The sequence below is a fragment of the Carcharhinus amblyrhynchos genome, chromosome 9 (assembly GCF_965287045.1).
Source record: "Carcharhinus amblyrhynchos chromosome 9, sCarAmb.v2.hapA, whole genome shotgun sequence".
Lineage (NCBI taxonomy): Eukaryota > Metazoa > Chordata > Chondrichthyes > Carcharhiniformes > Carcharhinidae > Carcharhinus > Carcharhinus amblyrhynchos.
Window position 1 is genome coordinate 81,089,937 of NC_137332.1, and position 13,662 is coordinate 81,103,598.

The following is a 13,662-nucleotide window of genomic DNA, read 5'->3' on the forward strand; positions in this document are numbered from 1 at the left end:
GTGAGTGACGAGTGAAGAAGGAGCAACACTCCGAAAGCTTGTGCTACCAAATAAACCTGTTGGACTTTAACCTGGTGTTGTGAGACTTCTTACTGTGCTTACCCCAGTCCAACACCAGCATCTCCTCATCATGATTAACATGAACATACAGGCAAACACATGAACTAGGAGCAGAAGTATGCCACTCTGCCTATCAAGCCAATTTGCCATTCAATAATATATCATGGCTAATCTATTTGTAACCTCAGCTCCACATTCCTTCCTATTATCCTTGATAATCTTTCATCTTGCTTATGAAGAATCTATCTAGTCACTATTTCACTGCTTTTTGAGGAAGGGTTCGAAGACTCTCAGCTCTCTGAGAGAATAGATTTCTTCTCATCTCTGATAGATGAGAAGAAATCCCCCTATTTTTAAATAGTAATCTATAGTCCTGGATTATTCCACAAGGATAAACATGCATTCTATATCCACTTTGTCAAGACTCCTCAGGATCTTGTATGTCTTAATCAATTTGAGTCTTGGTCTTCTAATCTTCAATGGATATGAGTTTGCTTGTCCAATCTTTCCTCGTATGATAACCTGCCAAGGGAATAGTTCCTTTGTGGCAGTTGCATTTCAGTCATGGTAGCTCTTGGATCCCAACTTTTGACAATTTATTTGGTAACCAGACTGTTAAGCTCAGCTACCTTGTTGCTTGTCCAATACCTTTTGTAGATTACTTTCCTTTGTGCGGACTCCCTTCCAAGTGAAAGTTTGGGCAGTTATGAGAGCGGTGGCAGATGGTGTTTATTTTTATTTTGGCATCCGACTTATTGTGGATTGCAGGTTGGCATTTCTTTTTTATGTGATTGAAATTTTGAGCTTTGAGCCAGTATTTTAAAGAGGTCCGTGACCTGTTGGATCAACTTTTTGCTAAGGATGTGACAAATTGAATTGCAGCTCAGATGCTGTCAGATTGATGAGTTTGGTAGTTACTTTGACAGTTATAATCCATTAGTAACAATATTTTATTGTCTCTGCTGAGCATTCCTTTTACAACTGTCCTTGCCATGAGTTTTAGCCAATGTAAATATTCATCTGTGGGACAGCCTGCGATAATATCTTTTGTTTCATATTTCATTGGCATGGTCACTACAAACCTATGAATATGTACGACCAGAAAATGCCTTCTGAATCCAAGCAGCTCACCCCTTTTTCAGAGATTAACTTAGTTTATCTGTCTTTTCAACATATGCCTCAGTCTCTTCTCTGGCTAGAAATGTATTCACCACTACTTATAGTTTATTTTAATAATTTCCATGACACTTAAAACCACAACTCTATTACTTTGTGGTCAAGAGTTTCTTCTAACTTTCTCTTATAATTTTATCCTGATTCTTATGTCCATAATCAACAATTTACATGGATCAATTTTGTCATTTCCTTTCATAATTTTACATTGAATGTAAGGGGTCGGCAGAAACTAATTCAGTCAAGATTGTGAGTCTGAAAATAATTAAAAATCTATAATACTCTTTTTCATTCCTTCAGTCACTTTCTGTGCTCAAAATCTATCCACTTGACTTTTAAGTTTGGTAGCATAGATTGCATCCACTGTCTCCTCAGGCAAGACTGTTGCTTATATTTACCATCTTATTTGTAAGGTAGTTAGATTTAAATGCTTGTTCAATTTCCTCCTCCTCAGCTTGAATTGTTTTCCTCTTATTGTCTTTCAGATTGCTAATAACCCCAGTTTTCATAATCTCTTCTCATAGTTCAGGCAACTTTGTGTGGCATATTCTGTCCAGAATATTTCCATTATAGTGTAGTGACCATGTTTATGGATACTAGGTTGGGAATTGGGTTTTGTTTTGTACAAGTTCATCGTAACTTCTAAAATTTGTGCACTACCCTAGTGATGATGTACGCTAAATTCTTGTTTGCTTTCTTTGCTACTGTTACACGCTCTGCTGCCAGTGTCTATGAATTAGCAATTGGTATACCAGATTCCTTGCTGTTCTGCCTTATTGTTCAGCATGTCTGTAGCTTCTTTACATATTCTAGTTTCATCAGTTTGCATTTATTCATACGTAAAACAGTATCTGCTGCTTTTAGACCAACTTCTTATCTGTCCCAATTTTTGGACTTGGAAATTCAAAATTAGATTGCCTGTTAGTCTTTAATTTCCAAATGAAAATGAGTAGTCTCCAATCACTTTCTATTGGGCATGAATCAACAGAATTAAATTGTTATTAAATTTATCAGTATGTGTAAGTTTTGGGCACCATGTCTGATTACATTTGTGTGTTTGCAAGAATTTTTCATTCCTGAGGAATTTTTCTACACTCAACATTTGTATCTATGCTTTACTTATGAACTTCAATTTGAAAAATCTAATTCAGTTGAATTCTGCAAGGAACTTGAAGATTATCTTTCACACTTGACTTGATTCTTATCCAGTGGTAATTTCCTCTGGTGGATTACTCTGCAGTGTAAAATCATCAGGCTTTTGTTTGCCAACATATTTCGGCTCTGTTTTCTTGTTTGCTCGCCTTTTCTGACTGTCACCTGCTCCCCCGCCCCTGGCACTTGCCTGCCCCTCCCTCCACCACCCCCCCTCCATGTCTCTATTGTTATCATCTAGATTTAAAACTCTGTTGAGCCGTGTATAGCAAAACAGCCAAGAAAGTATATTAAATTTGACATTAGCTCCAAATCAGAAAATATCTTGTTCGAATTTAGTGTGTTGAAGATCAGCTGTTCCATTAAGAACATAAGAAGTAGGATCAGGAGTAGGCCATCTAGCCCTTCGAGCCTGCCCCGCCATTCAATAAGATCATGGCTGATCTGAAGTGGATCAATTCCACTTTCCCGCTTTCTCCCCTTAACCCTTAATTCCTATGTCTGTCAAAAACCTATCTACCCGTGACTTAAATATATTTAGCGAGGTAGCCTCCACCACTTCAACGGGCAGAGAATTCCAGAGATTCACCACCGTCTGAGTGAAGAAGTTCCTCCTCAACTCCATTCTAAACTGCACCCCCCCCCCCCCTTATCTTGAGGCTGTGCCCTCTAGTCCTGCTGTCCTTTGAGCGGGACGAATCTCTCTGCCTCTACCCTATCCATCCCTTTCATTATCTTATACGTCTCTATAAGATCCCCCCCTCATCCTTCTAAATTCCAACGAGAACAGACCCAGTCTATTCAATCTCTCTTCATAGTCCAACCCCCTCATCTCTGGTATCAGCCTAGTGAACCTCCTCTGCACTCCCTCCAAGGCCAAAATATCCTTGCGCAAGTGTGGCGACCAAAACTGCACACACTACTCCAGCTGCGGCTTCACCAGTGCCCTGTACAGTTGCAGCAAGACCTCCCTGCTTTTATATTCTATCCCCCTCGCTACAAAGGCCAGCATCCCATTCGCCTTCTTGATCACCTGCTGCACCTGCAGACTGGGTTTTTGCAACTCGTGCACAAGGACCCCCAGGTCCCTCTGCACTGTAGCATGCTGCAGCTTTTCGTCCTTTAAATAGTAATCCCTCCTACTATTATTCCTGCCAAAGTGGATAACCTCACACTTGCTAACATTGTACTCCATCTGCCAGGTCCTCGCCCACTCGCTCAGCCTATCCAGATCCCTCTGCAGACTTTCCACACCCTCCGCACAATTTGCTATTCCACTCATCTTCGTGTCATCAGCAAATTTCGTCACCCTACACTCAGCCCCCTTCTCCAGACCATCTATATAAATGGCAAATAGCTGAGGCCCCAGCACCAATCCCTGCGGCACTCCACATTGTGATTATGTATTCCATTGTTTAATTATGTTACACAAATTTACTGGTGTGTTCTGAGCAGACTTCCCATTTATCCTCCTTCCCATCTACGTTTTCCAAAAGTTGCACTAGTGGTAAGCACTTAAGCTACTAGGTGTTTAGATTTAGCTATTCTGAATTAATGCACCAACAGAACTTTAGTGTAGTATTTATCAACTGATTTCGTTTGTGATGATTTGTAAGGAGCATTCTTCTATCTTGCATTCTGATGGACAGTTCGATCAAGGTTGTTATGTGTAAGATAATCCCCTATAGCCCCATCTCCCTAAATCTTGATCTCATGGAGAACAACTCCACGTTTTTGAGTGTGAGATTTGTTTCATTTATGCTCGTTCATCAGATGGGCATTGTATATGCATGACATCACCACCATCTTGTTTCATTGAAATGTGGAATGTTACATGATCTTCCCCAACAGATGGAAGCGTATTAGATTTAAAGGTGAAGTCTCAGCATGGTTTTGCTATTTGAAAGTTAAGTCATCATAAAGAGTTATGTGAACATGGATGAAATCTAATAACTATTAAATGGAAGTATAAAGTTCAAATTCCAGTGCAGCCTGGTGATTTCTCCTACTGTTGATGTGTTGAGAGAATTTCTTTGCTGCATGTTTTTTCGTTGGTTCAGTTTCTGAATTCATAGTTTCTTGTGGTCCACATTCTCTAAGGCAATGCCTCATTGCTAATTGAAAGCTGGCAAAAGCTTTCCCTTCAAAGTGAATTTTTAAAAATAATTCACTCAAGCATTTGGGCAGTTCTGATTAGACCAGTACTTCTTACCCATGGGTGGCGCAGTGGTGAGCATGCCCGGGATCAGGGCTTGATTCCCGGACAGATTCCTGTCTGTGTGGAATCTGCACGTTCTCTCTGTTTCTGCGTGGGTTTCTTCCGGGTGCTCCAGTTCCTTCCCATAGTTCAAAAGACATGTTGGTTGTGTGCATTGGCCACGCTAAATTCTCCCTCAGTGTACCTGAATAGGCGCTGGAGTGTGGCGACTCAGGGATTTTCATTGAAACTTCATTGCAGTGTTAATGGAAGCCTACTTGTGATACACACTAAATGAGCTTTACCTAATTGCCCTGGAGAAGGAGTGGTGAGCTGCCATCTATAACTGTACAGTTTGTTTGGTGAAGGTGCTCGCGTAGATCTGATAGATTGTGGGTTTCAGGATTTTTACATAGTGCAACGAAGGAACAATGATATCTTTTCAAGATAGAATAACGTGATTGATGGTGATGGTCATCCTATAGCCTGTTGCCCATGTCCTCCTGCATGGAGATGGAAGATCTGGAAGATTGAATGGCTGGCAAAGTACTGCAGATGCTGGAATCTGAAACAAAAACAAAAAAAACTGGAGAAACTCAACAGTTCTGACAGCATCTGTGGAGAAGAAATAGAGACAACATTTCGAGTCTGGATGATCCTTTGTCAAAGCTCTTTCAAAGGGTCATCCAGACTGTTGAAAGAAACCTTGCTGAATTACTGTTGTCACAGTACACTGTGTGGAGGGAGTAAATGATTAGAGGATGGGTGCCAATCAAGCAGGTTTCTTTGACCAGGGTTATGTCAAGCTTCTTGAGTATTGTTGGAGCTGCAGTCATCCAGGCATTAATAAACATTCTACCGCACGACTAACTTGTGTCTTGTAGATGGTGGGCAGGCTTTGAGAAGTCAGAAAGTGATTCACCCATGCAGAATTTCTAACCTCTACTTGCTTTGTAGCTGCATTATTTATGTAGCTGGTCCTGTTAAGATTCTGGTCAATAGTAATTCCCAGGCTGTTGATGGTGGAGAATGTAAAATGAAGATGGTAAGACTCCCTCTTGTTGAAGGTAGTCATTGTCTAGCACTTTTATGGCAGAAGTATTACTTGCTACTGACTGTTCCAAGTCCTGGAATGTTTTCAAGGACTGGCTTTGTGCAAGAAGGGCCTGCATCATTATCTGAGTTGTGAATAGTACTGAACAATCTTCAGTTGTCACTAAATAACCCCTGTGCTGACCTTCAGTGGAAGGAAGGCCATTGATGAAGTGGTTGAAGAATTTGGACCTGGAACACTATCTTGAAGAACTCCTGCAGTGATGTCATGGGCTGAGATTAATCTCCAGCCCTGTTCATAGTGGTGCTACCAAGTTGTTCTTGGTAATGCACATTGAAGTCTCCCATCCACAGTGTATTCAATGCTTATGCTGTTTCTTCCAAAATTGTTCAACGTTAAAGAGTGCTGATTCATTAGCAGAGGGAGAACTGATGGTTTCCTTGCCCACTTTTGATCTGACATGGTAAATCTTTATGGTCAATATTGGGATCACCTTTCACGTGTATACCACTGTCACCAGCTCGCTTGGCCTCTGCTACCAGGACATACCCATGATCAAGGAGTTTGAGATGTTGGCTGAAAGGTTTGACTGTATCAATCTTGAGTAGTTTGTAAAACAGACCACCTGAATTTGGTGCAAGTCCCCAGATGTTCGTGAGGAGGACTTTGCAGGGTCATGCTGTTTTTGTTGTTGCTGAATCCAGTGCTTAATGTTATGATCCTGTTAGGGACTGTAAATGTTGAAAGAAAAGTCTGAACATCCAGAACTGTGTCACAATTTTTTTCAAAAACAAACTTGATTGTTATATAAGAATAAAACAAAACAAGTGCTATTAGCCTAACACTATAGTTTATGATTACTTATGCTATGAAGTTAGTTTTACTTTTCATTTCCAGCTCATAATTCCTTCATACATGACGAGAATCTTGAAGGTTAATACACTTCTGTAGAGACTAAGTCACAAGACACACAACAGTCCTCTGGAATTCACTTCAATTCCCTTCAGTGTTCCAGCTATTCTCTGAGGTGCAATTTTATGGGGACCCTTCCATTCCCTTTTGGTTAAATGATCCTCCAACCTTTACTTCAAACCTTGCAATTGTGGATGCTTCAGCTTCTATTTCTGGTTGCCACAGATATCCAATTTCCTTGTCACAGCTTTTAAGCCAACACTGCTGACTGCTTTCTGCCATGTAACTCTGTGAAGACCACTAGATTTCTTCCTCTAGTTGCAAACTAGGCAATTCTAACATCTAGTTTTTCACCTTATGTAAGACAAACTGAGCCACATGAACTCTGAGTGATGACTGATGAAGTTAATGTTCTTACTCTGCTTAAGTTAACTAACAATTATCTCCTGTTTACTCTCTCCACACAATGAGATGCAATCTACACCAAAACAAAACTTTGCCAGATTTCTGAGCAAATGCCCAGATAACTTGAATAAAAGAACCTTCTTCCTGCAGAGCATCTCTATGACAGAGTAGCATATTTTGGGGTGTCCTCAAATAGAAATGTAAATTAATTATTTTACCTTCGAAATAACTCTAACTTGATGATCCAAATGAATCATTTATATTTATACTGGATGTTATTGCCGTCTCTCCAGACTGCCTGGTCCCATTCAGAGGTCCAGAGATGAGTTACTCATTGTTCACGTTTTTTCACTGTTAACTTTCATCTTTTAAGATAAACCTGAGATACCTTTTCTTGTGCATAAACCCAGACCTGTTTGAATTGCATTTACATCTGAGTTGTTTTTATCGGTTTCTCAATCACATGCCCCATTTAATTAGAATGAAAACTTCAATTCCTAAAATTAATGTTATGTTCTAAAAATTATAAATTATGAACTAGATATTTGCAACACTAGATTTATGCTAGCTGCTCCGTTTAGTTTGACCTGTGTATTTTGTTTCAGTCGTTTGGTGCAACTGAGTTAGTTGCTTCTTAGACATTTCAAAGGAAGAGTCAACCACCTTGTTATGGGTCTGGAGTCACATGCAAGTCAGTCTGGATAAGGATGGGAGAATTAAGGACACTAATGAAGTGGACAAGTTTTTAGATCCGGCAGTTGAGTGGTGACCTACACTGCTGCTATCACATGTTTTAACTATTGTTAACTAGTTCATAGCAACCCCTGCTGTAGAACAGGAGCTATTCTGATTCCTGGGATTAAAGGAGTTGTCTTATGAGAAAAAATTAAGCAGATTGGACCAACACCTTGTTTAGAATTTTGAGACGTGAGGTTACAAAAAATGTAAGATTTGAAAATGAAGGGGCTTGATAGGATAGATACAGAGACAATGCCTCCTTTTGTGAGGAAATCTTGAACTATGGGTAAGCTTAAAAAATAAGGGCTTATAGTGAGAATGAATCTCTTTTAGTAGAGAGTTGCTCGTCTTTGGAATTCTCTTCAACAGAGAGCAGTGAAGGCTGGGTCATTGAATATATTCAAGGTTGAGTTAGATAGATTTTTGATTGACAAGGGATTTGAAGGTTATAGGAGTTGGACAGGAAAGTAAAGTAATCAACCATCGGATCAGTTGTGATCTTCCTGAGAAGAAAGCCTTTATAGTGAAAGAACCAACATCTACTCATATTTCTTATTTTACAACTTCTTCTTTTCTCAGCCACATGCATGATTTCTCCTGCACTGATATCACTATTGTGTATACTCTACTGTCATCTGCTATCTGCTCCTTCCCATTATCCACTCCCTGCTGTCTAATCCCTTTGTCCTCACTCCCCACCAACTGCTGCCCAATCTGCTCCCTACTATCTGCTTCAAGCTGTCCACTCCCTCCTGTCCTCACTCTCTGCCTTCTGTCCTCTCGGCTACTCCCTTTGTCTCCTGTTTTCTGCTGCTTCCTCCCATTCTCTTTGCCACTCTCTGCTTCTTCCCATGCTTGCCCTCCTACTTTGTACTCCTTTTGCTGCTGCTCTCTCCCAATTCTGTCATTGCCTTCCTCACTGTTTCTTCCCGCACACTTTGGCACTCTCTCTTTCTGTCTGTCTCTCTTTCTCTCGCCACCTGCTCCCTTTGTGTTTCCTCCCACTTCCACATGCCTTCCCACTTGCCTCTTTGTCCCACTTCCTCCCACTCTCACTAACAATCTCTTCATTGATTCTCCTGCTCTTTTGTTGAGCAGGAAAAAAAAACAAAGGGAGTGCTGGTGGAGGCAGACGTAGGGGGCGAGAGCAGCAGGTATTGGGAGGGAATGGTACATGGAGGGTGGCGGAAGCAGGAAGTGGAGGGCAGCAGCAAAGGTACTGTTGGCGAATGCAGTGAAGGGAGGCAGCCAATAAGAGTAGAAGGATGTGGAGATGATGGCACCCATGGAAGGGAGCAATGACAGTGCTGTATGTTCTTTCCTCATTTTGTTTGGTTTGTGCCATCTATAATGCAAGCATCTGCTTGGCACAGTGCTGTCAGTGACATCACTGGCATTGCAACTCCATGCGTGCAGACTGCAACCTCTGTAGTTGCATGGTCAGCAAATGGAGCCTAATTAATTAACTGAATTTATGTTCTCCAGCTGCTTTGTTGAGGTTTGAACTTATGTCTTCGATTGTTTGTCCACATTACTAGTCCAGTAATGTAACCACTAAGACACTTTACCCCAAATTGTAGTGATTCAACTCATGCTAGCTTATAATAGCTCAGAGTTACAAATTGTGTCACTAACCTTATCTGGCTATTCAAAAGATGTAGTTTGAAATTTAGAAGTCCTGCAGACTCATTTTCAGTAAAGAAATAAGAAAGCAATGGACTGGTGGTGTCAGGGGAGATCATGCCTGACAAATTTGATTGAATTTCTTGAAGTGACTAGGTATATTGGTGAGAGCAGTGCTGTTGATGTAGTCTACATTAACCACAATAAGGCTTTTGACAAGGTTGCTCGTGGAAGACTGATCAAGATGGTGGATCCAGAGAAATTTTGCACATTGGATTCAAAATTGGCATAGTGGCAGGAGGCAGAGGGTAATGGTCAAAAATTGTTTTTTTGACTGGAAGCCTGTGTCCGGTGGTGTACCTCAGGGATCAGTGCTGGGAGCCTTTCTGTTTGTAGTGTACATTAATGATCTAGACATGAATGTGGGGTATGTGATCAGTAAGTTCGCAGAAGACGCTAAAATCGGTGGTGTGGGAAATAGTGACAAAAAAGCTAGATTACAGGATGATATAGATAGGCTGGTCAGATGGGCAGAACATTGGCAAATGGAATTTAACTGTTAAAATGTGAGCTGATGCATTTGGGGGGGTGGGGACTAACAAAGCCATTAGGAAGTACAAAGGGCTATTTGGGATGCCTGTCCAAAGATTCCTGAAGGCAGCAGGACAGGTAGATAGGGTGGTTAAGAAGTCATGTGGGATTCTTGCCTTTATTAGCCATTATTCTTTTGAAATGCAAGAGCAGGAAGGTTATGATGGAGCTGTATGAAATGTTTGTTAGGCCATAGCTAGAGTAGTGTGCATTTGGTCGCCATTTATAAGAAGGAAGTGACTGCACTCGAGCGGATGCAGAGGAGATTCACCAAGTCGTTGCCTGGGTTGAAGTGCTTCAGCTGTGAAGAGAGGCTGGTTAATTTAGGGTCATTTTCCTTAGATGGGAGAAGGCTGAGGGGGAGGATCTCATCAAGGTGTGCAAAATTAAGAGAGATATACATCTCGGGTAGAAACAAAGACACTTTTTCCATTAGTAGAGGGGTCAATATCTGAAGGGTATAGATTTAAGGTAAGGGGCAGGAGATTTAGAAGGGATTTGAGGAAAATCTTTTTCACAGAGAGGGTAGTTGGAATCTGGAACGCTACCTGAAAGGGTGGTCGAGGCAGGAACATTTAAGAAGCATTTAAGTGAGCACTTGAAACTCTTGTATACAGGCTACAGACCAAGTGCTGGAAAATGTGATTAAAATGTGTAAGTGTTTGATGGCTGGCACAGACACAGTAGGCCAAAGGGCTATTCTGTGTTGTAAAACTGTATTAATCTATGACATATGATATCCATTTTAGCCTCTCTTGGTACACATCTGCTGACCTTCGATTGAGTTTTACTGAGCCTGAAAACATATCACAAAAAGGACTGTGTTTGTCGCTGTTGGAAAAAATGTCGGTTCCATGTGGCTCCCTTCCCTGTGCTTGAGAATTGGGGAATGCTGAAGTCAGCTCCTGGCACATCCAACAGTTTTTCTTTAGCTTAACTTCCAAACACAATATGGGTATTTAAATTTTTTTTAAGAAGCACATCTTTGTACTTCTGTTAGCAAGGCTACAAGAATATAATACTCGGAATTAAGCAGAGTGCATGTGTGTGGTCTTTTTCTGTGGTTGACTTTGGAAAGCTCGTTATGTGCTATTTGTTACTATGCAGCAGTTGAGTTTCGCTGCTACTTCTAAACCTGCAGCAAGAAAAACATGTTTTAAAATGCTAAATCAAAGTGCAATCTGATGTGACCAACATCACAACATTACACAGTTCAAGCCACATTGCTTAATACTTTAGCTTCAAACTAATGGGATTGTGGAGAAGATGCAACTGATCAATGCAAGTCATTGAACATCTTCTCATTCAATGTGGATTCTTCAGTGTGGTGATTTTTATCCATCTAAAATGTATGGGCTATAGCCTCTGCAGCTGTTAGTAAAAAAGTGACGTTGGTGTGAGGTTTGCATGTTTTACATTCATGACGATTTTTCAGCAGTTAATGAATGGAATATGGTTGTCCCTTAGCTGAATTTCCATCTGGCAGTTTTGATGGTGCTGGGTTCAGCATTCTGGAGAGAAAGTTGCATCGTATGAGGGACCATGGAGAAAGTGAAAATATTAAACAACTAATTAAAATTAAAAGTCATTTTATCCTGAGATCTTCAATCTCTGAGGACCTGCCTCTTAGTTTTTTCTCCAACTTTTACTCCATTGTTTGGTATAGATAGTTTATCACTTTACTGGATTTGTTGATTAATCCTCTGCATCAGGCAGACCAGTTGCACATTGTGTTCATTGAGATCCCTTCATCTGTAGCTATTTAAATGTGAGGCAAAGACAGAAATAATTCTGACTTTGAGAAGTGAGGGTTAAGAGTTAGCCAACACCAGTTTGTTGAAGGCAAATTGTGTCTGACTAACCTGATTTGAGTTTGTTCATGGTCTTCCACAAGACATTCGCTGAACTGTCTGATAATAAATAATTTGGAAAATAGAAGCACATGGGATTAAAGGGATAGTGATAACCTGTGTACTTAAGGGGGGAGGCGGTAGGTAGCATTGTGGTCACATCACTAGACTAGTAATCCAGAGACCCAGATTAATGCTGTGGAAGCATCAGTTCAAATCCTACCGTGGGAACTGGTGGAATTTGAATTCAGTCAATTAATCTAGAATTCATGATGACCACAAAAACTCATTTGGTTCACTAATGTCCTTCAGGGAAGGAAATCTGCCATCCTTACCCAATTTGACCTACATGTGACTCTAGACCCACATGTGACTCTAGACCCACAGCAATGTGGTTGACTCTCAAATTCTCTCTGCAGGCAAACCACTCGGTTCAAGCGTAATTAGGGATGGGCAACAAATACTGGACTTGTCACACATCCCATGAAAAAAAAATAAAATCCTAATTGGTTAACGGAAAGGAGGCAGGAAGTTATTAACAGATTTTTTTTTTAACTATAGAGGAGTATGCAGTGGAGGTTACTTTAGGGGGTTGATATTAGGATAATTGCTTATCTTGTTATAAATAAATGACCTGGACGTGTGTATAGGGAGTTCAAGTTCAAAGTTTGCAGACAGTCCAAGGTTTGGCAACATAAGTAGTGTACAAGATAGCAACAGACTTCAGAACTTAGTAAAATGGGTATACGTATGATTGATGCAATTCAATCTGGATAAATGTGAAGTGATGATCTTTGGACAATACAACATGGAAAAACAATGTAATCTAAATATTAGGGATAGGAAGTAAAGAGGGATCTTTTAAAAAGGCAATTGGACATCTAATTGAAGAGAACTGAATTATGGGGCTCTGGGGGCAAGAAGCTAAGGTATGGAATTAAATTGAGCAGGCCTATCAAAGAGCTAGCACAGGCAAACAGATTGGCAGAAGATGAGAAGATCAGACCTGGTATTGCTCTTGATCGGAACACTGGAGGTGATGAGACTTTAGAAATGGCCTGGAGTGGTTGTCTTGAGTGAACTTGGGCTGAGGACAAGACTGTAGAGAAGTCAGAGGTGAGTGGGCAGACTGGGGTTAGCCAATTTCATTGTGTCCCAGACAATATTTTATGGGTTTATTAATAATACTTATGATCGGTTCAAACTTGTACCTATATATTGTCACTAAATTTGGACTTTAAGGATTTGAACTGCTCCTTGGCTAAAACTGTCCAGTGAAATGTATTGGCTGAGAGTTTATACCTGCATATTTAGCTGATATAGCCTTATATTCACCTTCATTGTAACCCTTATGGTATATTGTATTATTTTTATCTTGTAGATAGTAAAGTTATAAAGTCAATCTATTTGCATACATTAATAATTGTACAAATAAGCAAAATGATGACACTGCTATTCAGTAAATTGAAACATTAAGTTAATATCTTAGCAATAAATTAAAATATAAATTGTTCGTAAGTTTGGTCCAGTCTGAGATTTTCTTTACAGATGCAATAAAGGCAGAATGCACATTTGGTCTTTGTGGTGATGCTTCCATTGTAGCAGCTTGGGGCTTCTTGTCTAAGAGTCAATATGGAATGTGATTGTGAGCTGGCTGCACTTCTTCGTAAGATCAACAACAGAAATTTTTTTTGCACGTATGCTTACATATGAGCATGTGTGCTCAGATGTGTAAACAGGGCTGGATGCTTCAGGTAATTAATTAATCAGGTGAGGTCATCTGCTTATTCCTAGGGGTGAATCTTACCGCTCATCATGCCAGTCAATCAGCATGATGAGCTAGTAAGATCTGGTGAGAGGTGAAAAACTGGGCTCTCACCTGTTTTCTCACCTCTTGCGATGTTACC

General features: G+C 40.4%; 1 protein-coding gene across 1 annotated transcript in view; it reads left to right on the forward strand.

Annotated features, from left to right (window-relative positions):
* Window positions 1-13,662, forward strand: part of imp3 (IMP U3 small nucleolar ribonucleoprotein 3) — a 248,249-nt gene that overhangs the window by 188,610 nt on the left and 45,977 nt on the right. The gene's annotated exons all lie outside the window — the stretch shown is intronic.